This window comes from Pleurodeles waltl, chromosome 9 (assembly GCF_031143425.1).
Source record: "Pleurodeles waltl isolate 20211129_DDA chromosome 9, aPleWal1.hap1.20221129, whole genome shotgun sequence".
In the NCBI taxonomy this organism is placed as follows: Eukaryota; Metazoa; Chordata; class Amphibia; order Caudata; family Salamandridae; genus Pleurodeles; species Pleurodeles waltl.
In genome coordinates this window covers 513,933,401-513,947,818 of record NC_090448.1, presented here as the reverse complement: position 1 = coordinate 513,947,818, position 14,418 = coordinate 513,933,401, and the positions used below count along the sequence as shown (strand labels likewise).

General features: G+C 49.4%; 1 protein-coding gene across 4 annotated transcripts in view; it reads left to right on the top strand.

Annotated features, from left to right (window-relative positions):
- Positions 1-14,418, top strand: part of HIF1A (hypoxia inducible factor 1 subunit alpha) — a 355,909-nt gene that overhangs the window by 121,372 nt on the left and 220,119 nt on the right. The window lies entirely within an intron of this gene.

The window sequence follows — 14,418 nt, the reverse complement described above, 5'->3', positions numbered from 1 at the left end:
GTTCACAGGAAAGTGTAGGGATAGACTCCTCACACTCTCTGGACAAGATGCAGAATCTTATGACCTCATGAAGGGTACCCTGATTGAGGGCTTTGGATTCTCCACTGAGGAGTACAGGATTAGGTTCAGGGGGGCTCAAAAATCCTCGAGCCAGACCTGGGTTGACTTTGTTGACTACTCAGTGAAAACACTAGATGGTTGGATTCAAGGCAGTGGTGTAAGTAATTATGATGGGCTGTACAATTTATTTGTGAAAGAACACCTGTTAAGTAATTGTTTCAATGATAAACTGCATCAGCATCTGGTAGACCTAGGACCAATTTCTCCCCAAGAATTGGGAAAGAAGGCGGACCATTGGGTCAAGACAAGGGTGTCCAAGACTTCAACAGGGGGTGACCAAAAGAAAGGGGTCACAAAGACTCCCCAGCAGAAGGGTGATGAGACAACCAAAACTAAAAATAGTAAAGAGTCTTCTACAGGCCCCCAAAAACCTGCACAGGAGGGTGGGCCCAGAGCCTCTTCACAAAACAATGGGTACAAGGGTAAAAACTTTGATCCCAAAAAGGCCTGGTGTCATAGCTGTAAACAGCATGGACACCAAACTGGAGACAAGGCCTGTCCCAAGAAAGGTTCCACTCCAAACTCCCATCCAGGTAACACTGGTATGGCTAGTCTCCAAGTGGGATCAACAGTGTGCCCAGAGCAAATCAGGGTCCACACTGAAGCTACTCTAGTTTCTGAGGGTGGGGTGGATTTAGCCACACTAGCTGTCTGGCCGCCTAACATGCAAAAATACAGACAGCAACTCTTAATTAATGGGACTAGAATAGAGGGCCTGAGGGATACAGGTGCCAGTGTCACCATGGTGACAGAGAAACTGGTTTCCCCTGGCCAATACCTGACTGGAAAAACTTACACAGTCACCAACGCTGACAATCAGAGAAAAGTACATCCCATGGCAATGGTTACTTTAGAATGGGGAGGGGTCAATGGCCTGAAACAGGTGGTGGTCTCCTCAAATATCCCAGTGGACTGTCTGCTTGGAAATGACCTGGAGTCCTCAGCATGGGCTGAGGTAGAGCTAAAAACCCATGCAGCCATGCTGGGTATCCCTGAACTGGTGTGTGTGAAAACAAGAGCACAGTGCAAGGCACAGGGTGAAAAAGTAGAGCTGGAGTCTGGAAAAATGGCCCAGCCTACCAAGAGAACAGGAAAGTCAGTTGGGAAACCAACTGCAACACAGCAAAAGAAAGGGAACCTCTCTTCTCAGGAAGAAGTTCTGCCCTCTGAGGGAACTGAGCCTTTGGAACTTGAACCTTATCAGGTTGAGCTCTTAGGCCCAGGGGGACCCTCAAGGGAAGAGCTGTGTAAGGGACAAGAAACCTGTCCCTCTCTTGAAGGCCTTAGGCAGCAAGCTGCTGAAGAGTCCAAAGGCAAGAAAAATGGAACACATAGGGTCTATTGGGAAGATGGGCTCCTGTACACTGAGGCCAGAGACCCCAAACCTGGTGCCACTAGGAGAGTGGTAGTGCCTCAGCTGTTCAGAGAGTTCATCCTAACATTGGCCCATGACATTCCCCTTGCTGGACATTTGGGACAAACCAAGACGTGGGAGAGGTTAGTCAACCACTTCTACTGGCCCAATATGTCCAACATGGTTAAGGAGTTTTGCCTCTCCTGCCCCACCTGTCAAGCCAGTGGTAAGACAGGTGGGCACCCAAAGGCCCCCCTCATTCCACTTCCAGTGGTGGGGGTGCCCTTTGAAAGAGTGGGTGTGGACATAGTTGGTCCACTGGAACCTCCCACAGCCTCAGGAAATATGTATATCCTGGTAGTAGTGGATCATGCTACCAGGTATCCTGAAGCTATTCCCCTTAGGTCGACTACTGCCCCTGCAGTAGCCAAGGCCCTCATTGGTATCTTTACCAGAGTGGGTTTCCCTAAGGAGGTGGTGTCTGACAGAGGTACCAACTTCATGTCAGCATACCTAAAGCACATGTGGAATGAGTGTGGAGTGACTTATAAATTCACTACACCTTACCATCCACAAACTAATGGCTTAGTTGAGAGATTCAACAAGACATTAAAAGGCATGATCATGGGGCTCCCAGAAAAACTCAAAAGGAGATGGGATGTCCTCCTGCCATGTCTGCTTTTCGCTTACAGGGAGGTACCACAGAAGGGAGTAGGGTTCTCACCCTTTGAACTTCTGTTTGGTCATCCTGTAAGGGGACCACTTGCCCTTGTTAAAGAAGGCTGGGAGAGACCTCTCCATGAGCCTAAACAGGACATAGTGGACTATGTACTTGGCCTTCGCTCTAGAATGGCAGAGTACATGGAAAAGGCAACCAAAAACCTTGAGGCCAGCCAACAGCTCCAGAAGTTTTGGTATGACCAAAAGGCTGCACTGGTTGAGTTCCAACCAGGGCAGAAAGTCTGGGTTCTGGAGCCTGTGGCTCCCAGGGCACTCCAGGACAAATGGAGTGGCCCTTACCCAGTACTAGAGAGGAAGAGTCAGGTCACCTACTTGGTGGACCTGGGCACAAGCAGGAGCCCCAAAAGGGTGATCCATGTAAACCGCCTTAAGCTCTTCCACGACAGGGCTGATGTCAATCTGTTGATGGTAACAGATGAGGATCAGGAGGCAGAGAGTGAACCTCTCCCTGATCTTCTGTCATCAGACCCAAAAGATGGTACAGTAGATGGAGTGATCTACTCAGACACCCTCTCTGGCCAACAGCAAGCTGATTGTAGGAGAGTCCTACAACAGTTTCCTGAACTCTTCTCCTTAACCCCTGGTCAGACACACCTGTGTACCCATGATGTGGACACAGGAGACAGCATGCCTGTCAAGAACAAAATCTTTAGACAGTCTGACCATGTTAAGGAAAGCATCAAGGTGGAAGTCCACAAGATGCTGGAATTGGGAGTCATTGAGCGCTCTGACAGCCCCTGGGCTAGCCCAGTGGTCTTAGTCCCCAAACCTCACACCACAGATGGAAAGAAAGAGATGAGGTTTTGTGTGGACTACAGAGGGCTCAATTCTGTCACCAAGACAGATGCTCATCCAATTCCAAGAGCTGATGAGCTCATTGATAAATTAGGTGCTGCCAAATTCCTAAGTACCTTTGACTTGACAGCAGGGTACTGGCAAATAAAAATGGCACCTGGAGCAAAAGAAAAGACAGCATTCTCCACACCTGATGGGCATTATCAGTTTACTGTTATGCCCTTTGGTTTAAAGAATGCCCCTGCCACCTTCCAAAGGTTGGTGAATCAAGTCCTTGCTGGCTTGGAGTCCTTTAGCACAGCTTATCTTGATGATATTGCTGTCTTTAGCTCCACCTGGCAGGATCACCTGGTCCACCTGAGGAAGGTTTTGAAGGCTCTGCAATCTGCAGGCCTCTCTATCAAGGCATCCAAATGCCAGATAGGGCAGGGAACTGTGGTTTACTTGGGACACCTTGTAGGTGGAGGCCAAGTTCAGCCACTCCAACCCAAGATCCAGACTATTCTGGACTGGGTAGCTCCAAAAACCCAGACTCAAGTCAGGGCATTCCTTGGCTTGACTGGGTACTACCGGAGGTTTGTGAAGGGATATGGATCCATTGTGACAGCCCTCACTGAGCTCACCTCCAAGAAAATGCCCAAGAAAGTGAACTGGACTGTGGACTGCCAACAGGCCTTTGACACCCTGAAACAGGCAATGTGCTCAGCACCAGTTCTCAAAGCTCCAGATTATTCTAGGCAGTTCATTGTGCAGACTGATGCCTCTGAACATGGGATAGGGGCAGTTTTGTCCCAAACAAATGATGATGGCCTTGACCAGCCTGTTGCTTTCATTAGCAGGAGGTTACTCCCCAGGGAGCAGCGTTGGAGTGCCATTGAGAGGGAGGCCTTTGCTGTGGTCTGGTCCCTGAAGAAGCTGAGACCATACCTCTTTGGGACTCACTTCCTAGTTCAAACTGACCACAGACCTCTCAAATGGCTGATGCAAATGAAAGGTGAAAATCCTAAACTGTTGAGGTGGTCCATCTCCCTACAGGGAATGGACTTTATAGTGGAACACAGACCTGGGACTGCCCATGCCAATGCAGATGGCCTTTCCAGGTTCTTCCACTTAGAAAATGAAGACTCTCTTGGGAAAGGTTAGTCTCATCCTCTTTCGTTTGGGGGGGGGGTTGTGTAAGGAAATGCCTCCTTGGCATGGTTGCCCCCTGACTTTTTGCCTTTGCTGATGCTATGTTTACAATTGAAAGTGTGCTGAGGCCTGCTAACCAGGCCCCAGCACCAGTGTTCTTTCCCTAACCTGTACTTTTGTATCCACAATTGGCAGACCCTGGCATCCAGATAAGTCCCTTGTAACTGGTACTTCTAGTACCAAGGGCCCTGATGCCAAGGAAGGTCTCCAAGGGCTGCAGCATGTCTTATGCCACCCTGGAGACCTCTCACTCAGCACAGACACACTGCTTACCAGCTTGTGTGTGCTAGTGAGGACAAAACGAGTAAGTCGACATGGCACTCCCCTCAGGGTGCCATGCCAGCCTCTCACTGCCTATGCAGTATAGGTAAGACACCCCTCTAGCAGGCCTTACAGCCCTAAGGCAGGGTGCACTATACCATAGGTGAGGGTACCAGTGCATGAGCATGGTACCCCTACAGTGTCTAAACAAAACCTTAGACATTGTAAGTGCAGGGTAGCCATAAGAGTATATGGTCTGGGAGTCTGTCAAACACGAACTCCACAGCACCATAATGGCTACACTGAAAACTGGGAAGTTTGGTATCAAACTTCTCAGCACAATAAATGCACACTGATGCCAGTGTACATTTTATTGTAAAATACACCACAGAGGGCCCCTTAGAGGTGCCCCCTGAAACTTAACCGACTATCTGTGTAGGCTGACTAGTTTTAGCAGCCTGCCACAAACCGAGACATGTTGCTGGCCCCATGGGGAGAGTGCCTTTGTCACTCTGAGGCCAGTAACAAAGCCTGCACTGGGTGGAGATGCTAACACCTCTCCCAGGCAGGAATTGTCACACCTGGCGGTGAGCCTCAAAGGCTCACCTCCTTTGTGCCAACCCAGCAGGACACTCCAGCTAGTGGAGTTGCCCGCCCCCTCCGGCCAGGCCCCACTTTTGGCGGCAAGGCCGGAGAAAATAATGAGAATAACAAGGAGGAGTCACTGGCCAGTCAGGACAGCCCCTAAGGTGTCCTGAGCTGAGGTGACTCTAACTTTTAGAAATCCTCCATCTTGCAGATGGAGGATTCCCCCAATAGGGTTAGGATTGTGACCCCCTCCCCTTGGGAGGAGGCACAAAGAGGGTGTACCCACCCTCAGGGCTAGTAGCCATTGGCTACTAACCCCCCAGACCTAAACACGCCCTTAAATTTAGTATTTAAGGGCTACCCTGAACCCTAGAAAATTAGATTCCTGCAACTACAAGAAGAAGGACTGCCTAGCTGAAAAACCCCTGCAGAGGAAGACCAGAAGACGACAACTGCCTTGGCTCCAGAAACTCACCGGCCTGTCTCCTGCCTTCCAAAGATCCTGCTCCAGCGACGCCTTCCAAAGGGACCAGCGACCTCGACATCCTCTGAGGACTGCCCCTGCTTCGAAAAGACAAGAAACTCCCGAGGACAGCGGACCTGCTCCAAGAAAAGCTGCAACTTTGTTTCCAGCAGCTTTAAAGAACCCTGCAAGCTCCCCGCAAGAAGCGTGAGACTTGCAACACTGCACCCGGCGACCCCGACTCGGCTGGTGGCGATCCAACACCTCAGGAGGGACCCCAGGACTACTCTAAGACTGTGAGTACAAAAACCTGTCCCCCCTGAGCCCCCACAGCGCCGCCTGCAGAGGGAATCCCGAGGCTTCCCCTGACCGCGACTCTTTGAATCCTAAGTCCCAACACCTGGGAGAGACCCTGCACCCGCAGCCCCCAGGACCTGAAGGACCGGACTTTCACTGGAGGAGTGACCCCCAGGAGTCCCTCTCCCTTGACCAAGTGGAGGTTTCCCCGAGGAACCCCCCCCTTGCCTGCCTGCAGCGCTGAAGAGATCCCTAGATCTCCCATTGACTTCCATTACAAACCCGACGCTTGTTTCTACACTGCACCCGGCCGCCCCCGCGCTGCTGAGGGTGAAATTTCTGTGTGGGCTTGTGTCCCCCCCGGTGCCCTACAAAACCCCCCTGGTCTGCCCTCCGAAGACGCGGGTACTTACCTGCAAGCAGACCGGAACCGGGGCACCCCCTTCTCTCCATTCTAGCCTATGTGTTTTGGGCACCACTTTGAACTCTGCACCTGACCGGCCCTGAGCTGCTGGTGTGGTGACTTTGGGGTTGCTCTGAACCCCCAACGGTGGGCTACCTTGGACCAAGAACTGAACCCTGTAAGTGTCTTACTTACCTGGTAAAACTAACAAATACTTACCTCCCCTAGGAACTGTGAAAATTGCACTAAGTGTCCACTTTTAAAACAGCTATTTGTCAATAACTTGAAAAGTATACATGCAATTTTGATGATTTGAAGTTCCTAAAGTACTTACCTGCAATACCTTTCGAATGAGCTATTACATGTAGAATTTGAACCTGTGGTTCTTAAAATAAACTAAGAAAAGATATTTTTCTATATAAAAACCTATTGGCTGGATTTGTCTCTGAGTGTGTGTACCTCATTTATTGTCTATGTGTATGTACAACAAATGCTTAACACTACTCCTTGGATAAGCCTACTGCTCGACCACACTACCACAAAAATAGAGCATTAGTATTATCTATTTTTACCACTATTTTACCTCTAAGGGGAACCCTTGGACTCTGTGCATACTATTCCTTACTTTGAAATAGCACATACAGAGCCAACTTCCTACAGGTACCCACACATGTGATGTGCCATTTTACTTGGGACACTGAGGGGAGCGCTGGGGAGTAGGAATATTGTGCTGGAGCGGTGATCGTACAAACGAAAGCCAGGAAAAAAATGCTTTTTTAAGCAAATTTTGAGGTTTGCAAAGGAGTCTGGGTAAGAAAATGTTGGGGGATCCATGCAAGCCACACCTCCCTGGACTCCTTGTGGTGTCTAGTTTAAAAACATGTCTGGGTTTGGTAGGTTTCCCTAGATGAAGGCCGCACCCAGGACCAAAAACATAGGTGCCCCCTTCTCCCCACCCCCCCAAACACAGGTAGTTTTGTAATATATAATTTTGATGTGTCCACATATGTCTGTGATGTGCCAAACACAAAAATTGTGAAAAGAAACGCACTTGGGTTATGTGAAAAAGACCCCTCACCCTTGCTTGGTGGCATGCTTCATCATCGGGGTCCCACCTGAGACACCTAGCGTTTCACAAGTGTGCTGCGACGCCTGATTACAGCGGAGCAGGTTTTTTAATTTTTACCACACATACTGGTTGGATTTGGCACGAGGGTGAGTGATGGTTCAGTAGATTAAATTTTATTAACAAGAGATTTCACAAAAGTGAAATGCACTGGTAATAACTGAAAGGCCATATAACTGAACCAATGACTCGCAGCTTGTGAGCTGTAAAGCCACAGCAAGGCACCAACCGCTTTACACTCCATTCACACACCTTTCATACATGACATGCACAAGACCATTCACGCCGACAGCCACGGGCCCAGCACATTACAACACTCGCATCGACAGACTGCGCCAGTCAAGGGCCCATCACTTTCATACGCCCACATTCCTGATACAGCAATCACACCAGCTGATGAGTGTGTGGACTGGCGTTTTGGCTGGCACCTCTAGCCAAGAGCCACCCCACCCATACCCGCCAGCCAAGCGCCACCCCACGCACACCGCCACCCCACGCACACCACCAGCCAAGCGCCACCCCACGCACACCGCCATCACTTTTTTTTTTTTTATAAACAACAAAGAAACTACTAACTAATTATAAAATAAGTACAAAACTACAAACACAAAAGCTCTAACTAAATACATGACAGTAATGCCAACCGTGAAACTGAACATATGAAAATATAAAACAGGCAGTTTACGCTCACAGTATTTCCCCAAAACAATTGTGTGGTTACTTCTAAAACAGCCGGGCACACACAGCCCAGGCTTTGAAGGGCATTCGGGGCAGTACATCCGGCTCTCCCTCCGGATTGCTCTCCGGGCACATACTCTACATTTCTTTGTGGGCAAGTCTTGTGAGTGGAAGGAATGTGATCTGGAAAGTGGCGATCTTTCAATCTAGCCACTTCCTCCACCACTTCTACTCTAGGAACTCTTGCCCCTTCCACCACAATAAGGCTCTCTATCACTGACTCCTGAAATTTAACAAATGTCATCCTTGACTCAGGTGAACAATCCTTGAACACAATAAAAGCATTAAAAGTTGCCAAATGAAATAAATGTAGGGCCACACGTAAGACTTACAAAGAGCAGTGTAAGGTTCCAACCTCTGATCTACTCTATCAACACCACCCATTTTGCACCTCCGCACCCTGACCCCAAACAGTCACAGGAGAAGTACTCTCATCATGGATGGTAGGTAGCATGTACACATCCCTCCTGTCTGAAAATTTCAGAGCTAGCAGCTCATTATTCCGCAAGGCACTGCACTGTCCCCTCTCAAGTTTTTTACAGACAAGCTCCCTTGGATAGCCTTTCCGGTTAGAACGGATTGTGCCACAAGCAACAGTGTCCACTCTAAACAACTCCTTGAACAACTGCACTCCAGTGTAGAAATTATCTACGTACAAATGGTGACCTTTGTTAAACAGTTGTCTACCAAGTTCCCACACATATTTTTCGCCAACTCCAAAAGTGGCCAGACAACCAGGAGGATCAATACTGGAATCCCTACCAGTGTAGACCCAGAAATTATACACATATCCTGCACTGCTTTCTGACAGCATATACAATTTAATACCATACCGTGCCTTCTTACTAGGAATGTACTGCTTAAAAACTAAACACCCCTTGAAAAGGACCAAAGACTTGTCCACACTTATCTCTTTGCCTGGAACATAGACCTCTGAAAACCGATCTACAAAATGATCAAGGACAGGCCTAATCTTAAAAAGACGGTCACAATCAGGGTGATCTCGTGGCAAGGCTAAAGCATTGTCTACAAAATGCAGCATACGGAGAAGAAGCAGCAAATAGCGATTACGTGTCATAGTTGCAGGAAATATAGCCGTTGCCATCAAGGGACTAGTAGACCAATAAGAAGCCAGTGACTGCTTCTTGATCAACCCCATCAAAAAAGTCATACCTAAAAACTTTTTCATCTCTTCTAGATATGTGGGAACCCACTGAGTAGCTCTAGACTGAGGCCTAAGTCTGGCAGCGTTGTCCCTCAAATATTGCTCTGCATACAAATTAGTCTGCTCCACAATCTCTTCCAAAAATACATCGTCCATAAACAAGTGAAAGAAGTGGACAGGCAAAAAGTTTTCCGTATTGACTCTACACCCTGGGAGACCAGTAAATGCAGGTAACTGCAGCTGCTCCATGTTTGGGGCAATCCAGTTGTCAGGTCTTCTAATGGGAAACCCTTCAGCCCCAGGCTGCTGCACTCTTGGCACATCAATGTCCTCCTCTACAACAGGCCCTTCATCTGCACTGAGAGTAGCTTCCTGTAGGAAGTTGGCTCTGTATGTGCTATTTCAAAGTAAGGAATAGCATGCACAGAGTCCAAGGGTTCCCCTTAGAGGTAAAATAGTGGTAAAAAAGAGATAATACTAATGCTCTATTTTGTGGTAGTGTGGTCGAGCAGTAGGCTTATCCAAGGAGTAGTGTTAAGCATTTGTTGTACATACACATAGACAATAAATGAGGTACACACACTCGGAGACAAATCCAGCCAATAGGTTTTGTTATAGACAAATATATTTTCTTAGTTTATTTTAAGAACCACAGGTTCAAATTTAACATGTAATATCTTGTTTGAAAGGTATTGCAGGTAAGTACATTAGGAACTTTGAATCATTTCAATTGCATGTATACTTTTCAAGTTATTCACAAATAGCTATTTTAAAAGTGGACACTTAGTGCAATTTTCACAGTTCCTGGGGGAGGTAAGTTTTTGTTAGTTTTACCAGGTAAGTAAGACACTTACAGGGTTCAGTTCTTGGTCCAAGGTAGCCCACCGTTGGGGGTTCAGAGCAACCCCAAAGTTACCACACCAGCAGCTCAGGGCCGGTCAGGTGCAGAGTTCAGTGGTGCCCAAAACGCATAGGCTTCAATGGAGAGAAGGGGGTGCCCCGGTTCCAGTCTGCCAGCAGGTAAGTACCCGCGTCTACGGAGGGCAGACCAGGGGGGTTTTGTAGGGCACCGGGGGGGACACAAGCCCACACAGAAATTTCACCCTCAGCGGCGCGGGGGCGGCCGGGTGCAGTGTTAGAACAAGCGTCGGGTTCGCAATGGAAGTCAATGAGAGATCAAGGGATCTCTTCAGCGCTGCAGGCAGGCAAGGGGGGGCTTCCTCGGGGAAACCTCCACTTGGGCAAGGGAGAGGGACTCCTGGGGGTCACTTCTGCAGTGAAAGTCCGGTCCCTCAGGTCCTGGGGGCTGCGGGTGCAGGGTCTTTTCCAGGCGTCGGGACTTAGGTTTCAGAGAGTCGCGGTCAGGGGAAGCCTCGGGATTCCCTCTGCAGGCGGCGCTGTGGGGGCTCAGGGGGGACAGGTTTTGGTACTCACAGTTGTAGAGTAGTCCGGGGGTCCTCCCTGAGGTGTTGGTTCTCCACCAGCCGAGTCGGGGTCGCCGGGTGCAGTGTTGCAAGTCTCACGCTTCTTGCGGGGAGATTGCAGGGTTCTTTAAAGCTGCTCCTTTGGATAAAGTTGCAGTCTTTTTGGAGCAGGTCCGCTGTCCTCGGGAGTTTCTTGTCGTCGTCGAAGCAGGGCAGTCCTCAGAGGATTCAGAGGTCGCTGGTCCCTTTGGAAGGCGTCGCTGGAGCAGAGTTCTTTGGAAGGCAGGAGACAGGCCGGTGAGTTTCTGGAGCCAAGGCAGTTGTTGTCTTCTGGTCTTCCTCTGCAGTGGTTTTCAGCTAGGCAGCCCTTCTTCTTGTTGTTGCAGGAATCTAAATCTTTAGGTTCAGGGAAGCCCTTAAATACTAAATTTAAGGGCGTGTTTAGGTCTGGGGGGTTAGTAGCCAATGGCTACTAGCCCTGAGGGTGGGTACACCCTCTTTGTGCCTCCTCCCAAGGGGAGGGGGTCACATTCCTATCCCTATTGGGGGAATCCTCCTTCTACAAGATGGAGGATTTCTAAAAGTCAGAGTCACCTCAGCTCAGGACACCTTAGGGGCTGTCCTGACTGGCCAGTGACTCCTCCTTGTTTTTCTCATTATCTCTCCTGGACTTGCCGCCAAAAGTGGGGGCTGGGTCCAGGAGGCGGGCATCTCCACTAGCTGGAGTGCCCTGGGGCATTGTAACACGAAGCTTGAGCCTTTGAAGCTCACTGCTAGGTGTTACAGTTCCTGCAGGGGGGAGGTGTGAAGCACCTCCACCCAGAGCAGGCTTTGTTTCTGTCCTCAGAGAGCACAAAGGCTCTCACCGCATGAGGTCAGACACTCGTCTCTCAGCAGCAGGCTGGCACAGACCAGTCAGTCCTGCCCTGAACAATTGGGTAAAATACAGGGTGCATCTCTAAGATGCACTCTGTGTGTATTTTTTAATAAATCCAACACTGGCATCAGTGTGGGTTTATTATTCTGAGAAGTTTGATACCAAACTTCCCAGTATTCAGTGTAGCCATTATGGAGCTGTGGAGTTCGTTTTTGACAGACTCCCAGCCCATATACTCTTATGGCTACCCTGCACTTACAATGTCTAAGGTTTTGCTTAGACACTGTAGGGGCATAGTGCTCATGCACATATGCCCTCACCTGTGGTATAGTGCACCCTGCCTTAGGGCTGTAAGGCCTGCTAGAGGGGTGACTTACCTATGCCACAGGCAGTGTGAGGTTGGCATGGCACCCTGAGGGGAGTGCCATGTCGACTTTGTCATTTTCTCCCCACCAGCACACACAAGCTGGCAAGCAGTGTGTCTGTGCTGAGTGAGGGGTCCCTAGGGTGGCATAAGACATGCTGCAGCCCTTAGAGACCTTCCCTGTCATCAGGGCCCTTGGTACCAGGGGTACCAGTTACAAGGGACTTACCTGGGTGCCAGGGTTGGGCCAATTGTGGAGACAATGGTACATTTTAGGTGAAAGAACACTGGTGCTGGGGCCTGGTTAGCAGGGTCCCAGCACACTTCTCAGTCAAGTCAGCATCAGTATCAGGCAAAAAGTGGGGGGTAACTGCAACAGGGAGCCATTTCTTTACACTTCCTCATCAGAAGAATACTCTGACAGAAAACTCACTGCCAGAATCTCTCACTTCCTCCTCTGCCTCAGATGCAGAGTCAGTCTCGTAATCATGGTCTGAAGAAGACTCAAAGAGCATGCCAACAACCTGCTGAGCGGTCACTCTGTGGCTAGCCATGATCCTCACTAACAACAAATGGATTGCCAACAACAACTAGCACTAAAATAAGTAATAAACAAAGTGTAGCTTTATCACAAAGAGTTATGCACTAAAAAACTATACCACTCACTTGCCTGAACAAGCTACTCACCAGCAACTACTCTGCACAGACACAGCAATCACCAATGATATCCCACTAAAAAGAAAAAAGCAAATTATACATATGACAACACAAATATCATTGTGCTCAAATCTAAGGACAATTTCACACACAATACTACAATTAGTATACCACCTACAAACATGTCATTCATGCATGTCAACAATACTCATTTGGAGTAAATTGCTTTCACTTACCTAAAACATGCAACTATGCAAACCGCAGGACAACTACTGCCAAAACCGCAAGGATCCGCAGCAAAGGAAGCAAAAGCTTTGAAGAAGAACAAAAAGAAGAAAAACTGTTACAATCACAAATATAAATACTTCGCCAGTTGACCAACACCCCGCCACCAAAAACTTAGAAATTGTCCCTGGTGCCTTAGTGGCTTCTGCCCCACTAGGAGGCAGATGGGCCTAAAAAAATAGGCTGCTCTGTCTCCAAGGTGGGCAGAAATGGCCATCACTACCGTGCCCCCTTTGGAGGGCGACCCTTGCCAAATGTGCCGCCCCTCCCCCCCACCTACACACACACACACCACACACACTCCACACACACACCACACACACACCACACACACACCACACACACAGGATCCCTGATGCCGAAGTGGATTCATGGTCTTAAAAAAATTGGCCAATCTGCCCCCAAGGAGGGCAGAAATGGCCATCAGCTCTGTGCCCCTTGCCAAAGGGGGCAAACGGGGGGCACCCCCAGCACTAAACAAAAAAAAGGGGAACGAAAAAAATAAATCCCTGCCGTATTGGTGGTTTCTGCCCTCCTTGGGGGCAAATTGGCCTACAAATATAGGCCCATCTGCCTCAGAGAGGGCCGATACGAAATTTTCCCTCTTTGGGGGTGGGGCGACCCAAACACACACACACCTCACAATCCCTGGCACCTAGTGGGTTTTGACCCCCAAAAACATGGCCTATCTAGCCCCGCGGGGGGGGTGAAACATATGGAAAAAAAATGATTGCCCCCGGGGCAGCGACCCTTGCCTAAGGGGTCGCTGCCCTAAAACAAAAAAAATAATTTCCCTGGTGTCTAGTGGTTTTCGGCCTCCCCTGGGGCAGATCGGCCGAAAAAATCTGCCGATCTGCACCCTGGGGGGGGGGGCGCAATAGGAAAATAATGGCCCCCAATGGGAGCGACCCTTGCCCAAGGTGTTGCTCCCAAAACTAACACCAAAAAGAAATCCCTGGTGCCTAGTGGGGATTCCTGCTCCACAATCGCGGCCCCGCCCGTGATCGTGGAGCAGGAATCCACTGAAAACAGGCACAGGGGGAAAGGAAAAACCCTTTCCCCCCTGTCTGTCCCCCCCCCCCCCCAACCCCCAAAGAGGGAAGGACTTACCTGAAAGTCCTTACTCCCCGATGTGCTGTAAGCAAATGGCTTCCAGCGCTTCCCTCTGCAATATTTTATGACGTCGGTGCGCTGTGAGCGTGCTAATGTCATCGGATTGCCGAGTGGGGGGGTCGGGTGGAAGGGGAAGGGATTCCCCTTCCATCGACTACCGGGGGGTGTGGGTGGGGGTCCCACAGGGGAGCGCTAGTGCACCCCCCCGTGTCCCGGGTGCAGGATGAGGTGATCTCGTCCAAGGCACCCGGGAACCAGTGCCTTGGACGAGATCACCTCGTCCAAGGCACCCAACCGGTTAATGAGATTTAAATGGCCAAAAAATATACCATTACATTTTCTTAGAGTTTTTAACCATTTGCTTGCTCTCTGTGTTTTTTCACTCTCTAAAGTTTTTAGCATTGCCACCTGGTGGTTGGAAAATTTGTTTTACGCGGGCATAATTTAGCTATAACT